Below are 11,921 nucleotides of genomic sequence, written 5' to 3' on the forward strand. Positions count from 1 at the left end.
ATTCTTGTTAATGTAGCCTTTATAATCCAAAATAATACAGTATATTGAAGTGAACACAAGCACTGAGCAATCCTGAGATCAAAGATGAAGTCAAGCTGATCCTCATGGCAATGACCAAGGGTCAGTTAAAGGCAATTCTCTTGTAGTGACCATATCAGAAATTCACAGGGCTAATGATTACTAAAACCTTCAAATAAAAGAAATGATTAGGGGTGTCAATGCTAAATTCGTGAGGCAGAATATGACTTAATTCAGCTTTCTCAAAAGGTGCCCCTTCTAGATCTCTAGTAAGATAATGGACTGACTTGCAAATAAAAGCTGAAGCTGGGAGCTCCACAAGGTGGAGGCTGAGAGGCTTTTTCCTAATCCTATAAAGGGTTGGACTACACATATGAGTGTGGTCACCGAAATTAATATCTCCAGTCAGAGTGACTTTCTATGGTAATTTATTTAAAAAAAAAACAGTGAAAGTAAGGGGTAATGAGAAAGAATAGAGTAGATGATTACTCCAGCCAGGTTTGAAATAGGCAGGGCTTCAGAGTCCCCAGAAAAGAGGATCCAGAGGTAAATTAGACAAGGGTTTTAGCCAAAAGGCCGGCCTCACCAGAGGTAGTACCTCCAGAAAAGCCAGGTAAAGGAGTCAGCCTTTTTCACTCAACCACGTGGTAGTTCTAAGAGAAAATCAAAGAGCACTCTGAAGTCCCAAGCCAGAGTTCCTTCAAGGTCAAGTTCCAAGGTGAAAAGAGTTGGTCACAGGAAGTTCCTGCCACTTTTAAAGACCCTTCCTTTCGTCACTTCCTGTGCCTTCCTTCTGCTTTACGTGGACCAATTGCAGCTATAGTTTTGCTTAGGTCAGCCAAGGGGGCAGTCAGACAATTCTGATGCAACTCTCACTATATATAGCACAAGTGGGTCACAGACCTCCCCATACTTAAGGATAAGAGGGGTGTTTATGCTTGTGGTGATGGAATCTAAAAATGGGCAGGGGTGTTAATCCCATTTTCACAGTTTTTGATATGCTACTTGTAACAGCATATGAAAAAAAAATTCCTTAAACCTAATTTAAAGTAGTTCAATACAAATTCATTCATGAGGTAGGGCTGGGGCAATTGGGGGGATCAGGAAGGACTCAAGTTGAAGCAGGTGCTTAAGTTGGATCTTCAAGGAAGAGAAGGACTTTGGGGGGTTGAGGTAAGACCAAAGGTAAGGAGATGGGAGAAAATATTAAGTGGGAGGAAGAGAGGGAAGGTTGGTTTGGCTGGATGACAGATAGTGGGTGGAAAGAAATATCAACTACTCTATAAGGATGGGTTAAGATCAAGATGTTTACAATTACAAGAGCTAAACAGAGGAGTAGATATTATATACTAAAGATAATAAAACAGTAGAATTAATTAAGGGAATCATATAGGGTCATCTCTGGCTTGAAGAACACTGCTTTGATAACAATGTGGGAGATGGACTGGAGTGAGGAGAGACTTTTGGGAGGAAGACCAATGAAGAGGCTGTGGTAGTCATGCAGGCCAGTTAGTCAGTCAGTATTTATTAGGGTCTATTATGTGTTAGAAACTCTGTAGATGAGGAAGCCTTGAACTAAAGTAGGAATTGTGTGAGGGGGAAGAACAAGTCATATGTAAGAGATGTAGTAAAGGGAGAAATGACAGGATTTGTCAATAATTATATAGGTGGGGTAGAGGGGAATGAATAACTTTTAATCAAGTTTGTATTGATTATTTTGATTTAGTTTGACTATTGGACTTTGTCCCTTTCCTTAGATAGAACTGACTGCCCTCGCAGCTAAGCATAAGCAAGTAGTATAGGCATTAACTTAAGCCTAAATTGCCTTTAGATTTAGAGTATAAAGACTTTAATAATGAGTACCATTTAGTAGTAATTTAGAATCAGAAAATATTTTTGTAAGGATAGAATAATAACTAGATGAAGTTAGAATATATAAGTCTTTAAGATTTAAGTGAGATATTAAAGGCTAAGTCCCCTTTGCTGACAGTTGGAACCTTCAGGATAATTCCCTCCTTCTTGCAGCTCCAGTAGCCCCCTGTAACCACCCACTTTCTCTTTCTAGTATGCTACATAGACACAGATTAATCAAGGTTGGTCTGGTGACAATGCTAAACATTTCCCAGATTGAGAAACGTGAGTTCTCACCCAATGAAATATTAGATTTAGAAACTGTCCCATCCTAATGGTAAGCCCCCAACAAGCCCAGCAGCCAAATATTGCACAGGAGCAAAAATCCTTGTCCCCATGGTACTTCCCCAAGTCAGTAGATCTCATGAATAAGCATCCTACTCATGATTATGTATTAACCTCATGAATGCAGTTCCTCTTTTTTCTGTTATAAAAATAAGCTATATAAATCATCCATTTGTCTCTGATCCCTGAGGAATCACTAGACCTGATTTACATAGTAACCTGATGGCTTTTCTATTGGATCATTGTGCTCAGAGTAGTCTATTTCACATAATCAATTTAAACTGCTAGCACCTGAGAGAAGACCCGAGGAAATCGACTCCAGTCTTCCCCAAGTGGCCCTCTCTGAGGAATTTGCCCAAGAGGGTTCCGGTGATTTCATACTGAGCGATTTCCTCTGGGAGAACTGCCTTGGGGACCTGGACTTTCCTCTTGGCCCAGAATCATCCCTCTTCTGAGCTAAGGTAAGCCTCTACTTTGGGAGGAAATCATCAGCTTTTTATTATTCAGCAGAGATTATTTAGATTAGAAATAAAATGAGCCAGGTGTAAAGTTGTAGTCTAAATTAACAGAACCCTGCTATTATGAGAAGTTTCTCTTATAGGAAAAGAGAGAACGATTTCCTTTTTTTCCTTCTTGGTAAGGGAAATATTCATTTTGTTTTAAGGAGCTTTTCTCTTCTTCAAGTTAAGGAAGATGCCTTGATAGTGTTAAAGAAAGAGTCTCAGTCCCTTAAAGTTTATGGGAAGGTTCCAAAAGCATTAAAAGGCAATCCTAGGAAGGCCCTAAATGCATTAAAGGAATACTATAGGTACCTCCACTAAAATTTTGTGTACTTTAGTAAAAGAATTTAGAGAAATTTTTTTCCAAGAGGGATTTGACTCTCAACCCTAAAGGTGAGGAACAGGGAGGGAGACTTTACTAAAATGTGCTTATTAGAGTCCGTTAAAGAGCCCTTATTAATAAGTACTTTGGAAATGAGCACTCCTGATGGACAAATTAAAGATATTTGACAATATTAACAAATTACAACTTCTTTGTTAACTGTGGATATTTAAAATATCAATTGCCAAATTAAAGATATTTGACAATAGTAACAAATTACAACTTCTTTGTTAAATGTGGATATTTAAAATATCAATCACCAAATTAAAGATATTTGACAATATTAACAAATTACAACTTCTTTGTTAACTGTGGATATTTAAAATATCAATCGCCAAATTAAAGATATTTGACAATATTAACAAATTACAACTTCTTTGTTAACTGTGGATATTTAAAATATCAATCGCCAAATTAAAGATATTTGACAATATTAACAAATTACAACTTCTTTGTTAACTGTGGATATTTAAAATATCAATTGCCAAATTAAAGATATTTGACAATATTAACAAATGACAACTTCATTTATATGAAGAAGAGTCGTATTTCTTTAAAATATCATCTGGTATAACTGTGGTGTTTAAAATTGCATTAATGTAGTTTGTAATTATCAGGAATCACTGACAATCCCAAGGATTTCATTTTTGAAGATCTGATTGCTCATATGAGATTAGTTGAACAGCCAAAGTCCAACCAGATATTGGAAGGAATGAAGAAAGCCAAGGCATTCAGACAACTTCCTTTGAACAGCTAATATATAAACAAGTCCCTGATCACTTTTCCTGCTTGGGTGTCCTGCCCTTCTTGTTTCTCTTCAAACACCATGGAGACTCTCCTTGGGTGTTGTTGTAACCTTTTAAAATCCCTTTCATAGCTCCTTAGCCAGTGGTTTCTCACATGCATGCTAAACTTTTCTCTCTCAAAAAACCAATCTAATTTTAAGAGATCTGTCTTCAAAATTATTTTCCAAATTTTATTGATTAGATTTAAAATAATTGTATCAAATAAAGAGAATTGATTTTAGATTTTCATCCACAAGGATGAAGACTTTCTCTTATTGGTACAAGAAATTCTGCTTTCACTATCAAATCTAGAAGGGAAGATAGGTAAGTCCCTGAATTCTAAATCTCTTAGAGAAAATTTAGAAGAAATTTAGTCCTGATTTATTAGTTTTGTTGAGTCTAAATGTGTGTTCAGTGTGAGTCTATTGTATAAATAAATATGTTTGAAGATAGGACATTTGGTACCTTAAGAGATAGAGCAGATTCTCAGCAACCTAAGAGAATGCTTGCTAAAATTAGAGCAACTACTTCCATTAATCCTTTTAGAAGCTAAATTAGTACTCCAACAAATAGAAAAACAACTACAAGTGTTAGAAAAGTCTTTAAGATCTTTGGAGACACAAACCTGATATTCTTTAGACTTCTCTTTTTCTTGCATTATGGAATTTGGATGAATATTTGACACATGATTAGAAATATGAATCTTCTTTTAATTAGGATAATATGCTTTGTTAAACACATATTATTTATGAAATTTTTGCCTAACCTTCTGTCAGTATCACTTCTAAGACAGAAAAATGGCAAGGGCTATGTAATTGGGGTTAAGTGAGCTGTGCAGGATCACAAAGCTAAGAAGTGTCTGAGGTTAGATTTGAACCAAAGTCCTCCTTACTCCAGATCTATCCACTGTGCTATCTAGCTGCCCTTGTGATTTTTTTTTCTAAAATAGTGTAAAATGCTGAGAGAGGCCACTTTCATATTGAGTTATTAAAATGAATGTGACAACAATTTTTGAAATGAAAATGTAATGAGGAAGTTCCTTTTGCCTTAAATTCTTATGATTTACAGTTGATTTCCGGACAAACTACACCCCCCCCCCCCAAGTTGTGATCTGAATTTGTAACTGTGCTTAAAGTTACTTTGCAATGGACTAAATTCATGTTATCTGGATAAAGTAGGCTTAGCTATCTTATGAATTGACAGCTAAAAGACAGTAAGATTGTTTAAAAATAACATTTTCCTCTAAACTAGCCCCCTAAAGGGATAGATTTCAGCTTTATTATTTATAACTGCCCTATATTATATGCCCTAAATTAGCAAGTGGTTCTAGTAATAATTGGGAAATCAAAAACTAAACATTCTGAAGTAGTGTAGAAAACAGGCCTCTGAAATTCTTTAAATCAATCTTTAAGAAAATCTTTAAGAAAAAAAGCCTGACATGGGATAAACTGTTTGGCTGGTCAGTAGGCTGGCTGACTGTTGTCCTTGTTGATGACTGATTGGTCTCGAAGAGGACCAAAAGCACCATGTAACACTGATACTTGAAGCAAAATGAAATGCTACTTCTTTAATTGAGTCTATTCCAGATTAGATAACTCTGTCCTGGGTTTTAGAAGTCATTTAATGAGACTAATAAAATAATTAATTAATAAAATAACTAATATGTAATAAAATAATAAAATTAATTTAATAGGAGACAAGAAAGATGATTTTCCCTGTAACAATTTAGAATGCAATCTACTGAATTGTTGTCAGTGGACTATAATAAATTTCATGTTTTAAATAGATGTTATTGGGCATGCAAAATTCTTGTATTATGAAAAGCATAGGAAAACTGTTAGTAGTTTTTGGATTTTTAACCAATAAAGAATGTGAGGTCATTTCTCCAGGAATAACATTGTTTATTAACAGACACATGCATCTGCTAACAAAGAAAGGCTCTCTCACCAGCTTCCTAAACAAAAAGAGAATAATAAGGGAGAGTAAGGGAGTTGTGTCCTCTTTCTGATTGGCTTGACAACTTGATCTTAGAATCTCCTCTGGCAGTCCTCATTGATGGAAATATCCATGGAGGAAGTAGACTTAGAGATGTCTGGATGAAGTGGATGAAGGGGAGAGTTTGGTAATGGCGGCACTTGCCCAGGTCACATTGAAGATTTTTTAAAACTGGGAACAAGAATAGCAAAATACTTTCCCTTTGTCAACTGTGTTTATGGAACCCCTGTGATTGCCCTCATCCCTTGGGAACTTGCCTTAAGGGGAGTCTCAGACCAACCTGGTCATAGACTGAACAATGGACCACCAAGCATCCATTAAGTATCCAGAATAGGAGTGATAGAAATACTCAAACCTCAGTCATCCTTTTTGTCTTGTGTTCCTGAAGGCTAGGAAGATGACTTGGAGGAACTCTGGCTTTTCCCTTCATTCTTGATGAGCACAGAAAAGCACATCCCAGCTTGCTCCTGATAACCATCTGCTTCATATCCCAGGCATTTGATTATCCTCTAAATAAGAAAATTTTGACCTTGAGGCATAGGACAGGTTCCAAAGACCCAGTAACATGCCATCATCATCCCATCTCTAGTCACATAGACCCTATTGTTGAAAGAGCATAGAAAGCCCAGAACACACCTCCTGTAGAAGGCAGTGCTTTGTCTACACACTGTCTCTCCTGGCCATTTCAACATGAATTCCAAATGAATAAATTTGTCTTTTTATTTTTAATCTAAGCTTTGGAATCTTGCATTCTTACAAAGGGTAACCTGCCCTGAACCTTGGGTTTTTACCATAAAGTTCTCCTACCACACCTGGAGCCCTAACTTTTATCCCAGTCATTTCCTAGGGAACTAAAACCTAGACAAGATTATTTTACAGTCTAGAACCTGAAGAAGGAGTTCATAGAAGACATCTCTGCAAGGAACCTTACAGCCAAAATGGAGAAGGATTTTACTAGGTCACCAAAGACTACAGAACTGGGGTAAGTATTCTTTATTTTGCTCTTCTTTTCTTTCATTTCCTTTTAGATGTTTTTTCCCAAACTGGGTATAAAATTTGTCATTTTAGTTTCCCCCTGGAATTCTAATGGTATTTACCCGGAGTGAAGTTATTTTTTAAGATTGGCAATTACTTTAACATGAGAACTAGAGAAGTCTGAAAGGAGAAGATAGTCCTCACATCTTACTGGAGCAGAAAAGAATTGACCCATTTGTGCTTTATTTTGTTATGAAGTTAATATATACTATATTAATATAATATCTGTTAATTTGAATAGTTGTATCAACATATTCCAGAGTGATTTTCTAAGTTTGTATAAAATATTGTATGTTCAGATTATAATTATTTCTCAATCTGATATCAGAAGAATTTAGGAAAGAAGAGTAGAGCCTGATAATTTCTATGGATATAATTGTTAACAACAGAAGATAATTATATTGAATTCTAAACATGATTGGAGAAAACTGCCATTTGAGTTTAAAAAAATTTTAAACCCTTACCTTCCATTTTAGAATCAATACTGTGTTCCAAGGCAGAAGAGCAGTAAAGTCTAGGCAATGGGGGTTAAGTGACTTGCCCAGGGTCACACAGGTAAGAAATGTCTGAGGCCAGATTTGAACCCAGGACCTCCCATTTCTAGGTCTGGCTCTCAATCCACTGAGCCACCCTGCTGTCCCCTTGAGGTTAAATCAGGTGGGAATATAATTGGAAGGAATACTATGGAGAAAATTGGTTGGAGATATAAACAGTTGTATGGATATCTTCTGGTAACTGTTGGTATAATTGCAAATCATGAAAATTTCCTATAAAGAAACTTCAGTTTTATACCTGCTGGTTCTATTCTTGGCTGTACATCATTGCCAACTTATACCTGGCATTGATACTCCAAATTAGGGGAGCATTTTCCCCTTATTTTAGTTATTTTCCTCTTTCCTTCTATTATGGCAAGTTTTCTATAATCATGAAAAGTAAAGTCTTAGGCTAAAGCTGAAATGTATAGGAATTGAAGATGCAGTTATGTAGAATTTTATTCATTCAAATAATCTAAGATTTGAAAGACATGATGGACTTGGGGAAATGGGGTAGTTTTATTGTTAAGATATTGGCAGCTTTGGCTATCAATAGGAAAGAATGACCTAAGTGATTATTAACCCAGACAGAAATCCATTTACTGGGATGTATTTTAATGTGGTATTATTTTATATACAGAGAGAGGAAGCCTATCCTGAAAGTGCAAAAGAGTTAAAGTAATCTGGAAATATGCATTTTTCATAATAGTATGAGCAAAAATGTCTAATCCATTTGAGCATAATTATGGTGGTTAAATAATTAATTAAAGTGACTTAAAAGATGTGGTTTTTAGATCCTCAGTATCTCATTTTCCTAAAAGGGGGAAGTGAGAATGTTGAATTTAAGGAATATGAGAAATATTTTAATTTTTAAATTTAATTTTTAATTTTGAGAATTTTTTATTTTAATTTTAAAATTGTTTTGAAATGGAAACCTTTGTGCAAGCAGTCTTAATATTGTTTTGGGTTTTATAATAGAATGTTTAATTAGAATTTTATTTAGCTGGTATTTTTATTTATTTTCCACAAATGGTGAGTAAAGTCATTTCCAGGTTTACAAACCTTGATATATCTGTGATTACAATTTTAATTTTTGCTCTTATAGTTCAGTTTACTTAGTATCTTTTTTAAAAATATTGCTTCTTTTAAAATTTAAAATTTAAAAATATTACCATCCATACTTTGGTATGGTAAGGCAAGCTATTTTCTGATCAAGTATATAGCTTATGTGTATTTGTAACAAGCATAAATGGATTTTAATAGAAATAGTATGTTAAAAGCTAGCTAATGAGGTTACTTTTAATATTGTTCTAAGCATCAGTATCAAGTAATCTTTAAGAACTGATAACATTTCAATCAGACCAAAATTACTGAATGTCTGCTGTGGTAGACAGCATAATTTAGTCCTATATGAAATTGTGAGCAAATATCCAAAGAGTCAATCAATTCTTATTGGAGAATTTGATTATAGATTTCTCATGTTTTATCTTCTAGCAACGAAACAGTTCTGAGAACCTGTCTATGCAAAGGAGACTTCTACAGAAGAAGAAGGAGAACACTGAAGCTTACATTTGCACTCAAAGGATTTGAAGGACATGATGGACTTTGGGAAAAGGGGTAGTTTTATTGTTAAGATGTTGCCAAAGGCAGAGTGCCTGTCTTCTGGCTATCTGTCAATGTGTCACTGTAGATGGGGAGTGCCCTCAGATGCCAACTGTCCATACTTATGCCTCTTGTCTCCTACCTTTAGTAACAGAGGGTCAAACTCTCTTGTGTGGTCAGTGGCACCCTGACCAAAAGGGGGAAGTGTCCTGTGTGCTTATGGAACCCTCCAGTTTGCTCCTGACCCTGATTTCCTCTATTCATGAGAAGTATTTACTGATTACATCAACCAATCCACATCTCTTTATTTTTATCACTGTCCTGAATCATTTTTGGACTGGTATAAAAGTTGTCTAATTCTTTCAGGTATAGATGAAGTTCTCTCACAGTGCTTGAGGGTCTTCTGGTCTTGACCAGAGGTCTGGCTTTATTTTGGGACTTGGTCTCATAATAAACCTAATTCTTTATGCTTTGGAGACTTTGACTTAGTTTCATTAAATTGAGATCTTGTGGCTAGAAATTAGACAACACTGTTTCCCCAGCCTCTGGTACAGTCTCTTTCCTAAGCCTGCTTGTAAATAGTCAGTGTATGTTTCTTGTCCTGAATTCCCCAAAAGGTACATAAGACCCCAAGTTCTTTTGCCCCCTGGAAAATCTCCTTTGGCAGAGACATTATTCCCAGAGTCCCAGAGCTTTTTCTCTGTGTAGTATTCAAGCTTGACTCTGTGTTATGGCCAAATCTTGAGCATTTATCTCTCTTGTCCTTAAAGATTTTAAGATTAAACATTAAAGACTTGTTCTTTTTAACTACTTTAGTGGTTCTGTGTTTTTCAGGGTTGACACCATAGAAGAATATCTGAGCCAGGAAGAATAGAAAAACTTAAAAAAGGTAATTAGGAGCACATTATAGAAAAATTGTGGAAAGAAAAAACTGGGACCCCCGGAAAGAGAACAGTTTTAGGGGTAGTGCCCACCTATGGAATGGAAGCCCAGGATCTCAAAGTTAGATTTTGTTTTCTTTAAATTCTCTTCAGATCTTCCTGTCAGCCTCGCTTTTCCACTAGCTTTAGTTAAAAGTGAAAAAAATTTTTTTTTCTTTTAACTTATAGAAACAAGGGCTTTCCTTCCTGCTTTTAAGCTTTTAGCATTTTTCCTTCCTGCTCTTATCTACAAAGTATTAAATTATAACTAAGCAAAACTAAAAGCTAAAACTTAAAATAGAAAATTATTTTAAATACTAACAGTTGGTAAGTCCAGGTTTATTTAGACCCCAAAACTAACGTTTGTAATTTATTTTCAAATATTGTTTCTTGCTCTCTAATGGTATTTTGCTCCCTACAATTGAAAGCAGGAACCTATAATGCTTTAAAATTCAATGGAGACTCTATATTAATTTATATTTATTTATTATTCAAAGTTTTGAGAAAGAGAGAGGCCATCCTAACTAAAAAACTCCCAAGCTATGCCATGCTTCTCAGTGGTGGCTCAAGTGGTGTATTAAATGCTCCAGAGCAGTCTGGGAGTCCAGAGTAGGGAGAGTCCCAGGAAAAAGAGAGCTCTCTACTGCTCCATCCTTTTCTTATGAGGCCAATGACATCACTCCAAGCTTAACAAGTTCAGATCCTGAGTTTTGACTCCCTGACTTGTCACCTACCACATGGGGATTTCTACTACCCTCCTCTGGAAGTCAGGATTCCAGCTACCCACACAGTTTATTGATATCCTGCCATAATACACATGTACAAGGAAGGGGTTTTCAAGCAGAATAAAGGAGTACACTTCATGTTAAATTAACACAGCCATGTGTTTATAGCTACAAAAATGAATTTTATTCTTTAAGGTATCTTATGATCAAGGTTTCTCTAAATGCAATCAATTTCTCAAAATGGAATCAATTTAAACTTTAATATTTAAATATTAATATCACATATTAATATTAAATATTAATATCACACATTAATATTAAAAATTGGAAAGTGCAGTTTGTTTAATTTAAAGCAGGATTGTTAGCTTTCTTCAGATTCTGAAAGATGAAAAGCAAGCAAACAGAAGGGAATAAGTATGGTTTAATTAAAAAAATTATTTGTGACATAGCAGATCTCAAGTATTAATTTGGCTTAATTTATTTTTGTAAGTTGTCAAATAGGTTAGGAGATGTCAGAACTAACCCCTTCTGTGGATAGGATGTGGGCCATTTTGGACCTCCTAAAGATTTTGTAAATTGCTGGAAACATCTTAATGGATTTTTTTTAGAGGTTTGTCCCACAATCTTCTTCATATAGTGTGATTAGGAATAAGAAGTACAGGTTCTGTCCCTTTCTAAGGGAATGAGATTTTGGGTATTCTGATCTAGAAAGTACCTGAATTATAGCTAAGCAAGTAATAGAGTATAGCCATGACAGATAAAGTAGTGAAAAAAGTCACCAGAGTTGAAATTAACTATACAGTTGGGAAATTAAAGGTATTAGTAAGTCTCTAGTTTTGTTTTTAAAATGTGTTAAAATTATAAAGGATAAATTCAGTTGAGCAAAGAGTGTAGGTTATAGTAGGAATATAAAGAACATAGGAACTATGAAAAATATATGTAAAAAGAGGTAAAAAAAAGTAAAAAAAAACATAATAAAAAGAGGGAAGGGAATTGGAAATTGACCTGTCATCTGCTCAATCTTTCACCTGTGGTAGAGGCATGGAGAGAGAGAGGACTTGTAATCCTCATCCCTCTTACCTCAGTTTCCCATCCTGTTATCACACACCTTTTGGGAAAATAAGAAGGTGGGGACATATTCACACTCTTTGGATGGTTTTGGGGAAAAAGAGATAGGGAGCTAGGAATTATTATCATAGATCTCATTTATAAAACTCAGATTTGATTTGG

At 35.2% G+C, this 11,921-nt stretch overlaps 1 long non-coding RNA gene across 2 annotated transcripts; it reads left to right on the forward strand.

Annotated features, from left to right (window-relative positions):
* The first annotated feature begins 2,322 nt into the window (after positions 1 to 2,322).
* On the forward strand, positions 2,323 to 10,015 carry LOC103097558 (uncharacterized). 2 transcript variants are annotated; one of them, XR_008913117.1, is made up of 4 exons: positions 2,323 to 2,675; positions 6,756 to 6,858; positions 7,388 to 7,466; positions 8,939 to 10,015. It is a non-coding gene; the product is annotated as an uncharacterized LOC103097558 (long non-coding RNA). The 2 variants fall into 2 exon arrangements; XR_008913118.1 differs by lacking the exon at positions 2,323 to 2,675 and adding an exon at positions 4,136 to 4,205.
* The last annotated feature ends 1,906 nt before the right edge of the window (positions 10,016 to 11,921 follow it).

This window comes from Monodelphis domestica, chromosome 6, assembly GCF_027887165.1.
Source record: "Monodelphis domestica isolate mMonDom1 chromosome 6, mMonDom1.pri, whole genome shotgun sequence".
Taxonomy (NCBI): Eukaryota; Metazoa; Chordata; class Mammalia; order Didelphimorphia; family Didelphidae; genus Monodelphis; species Monodelphis domestica.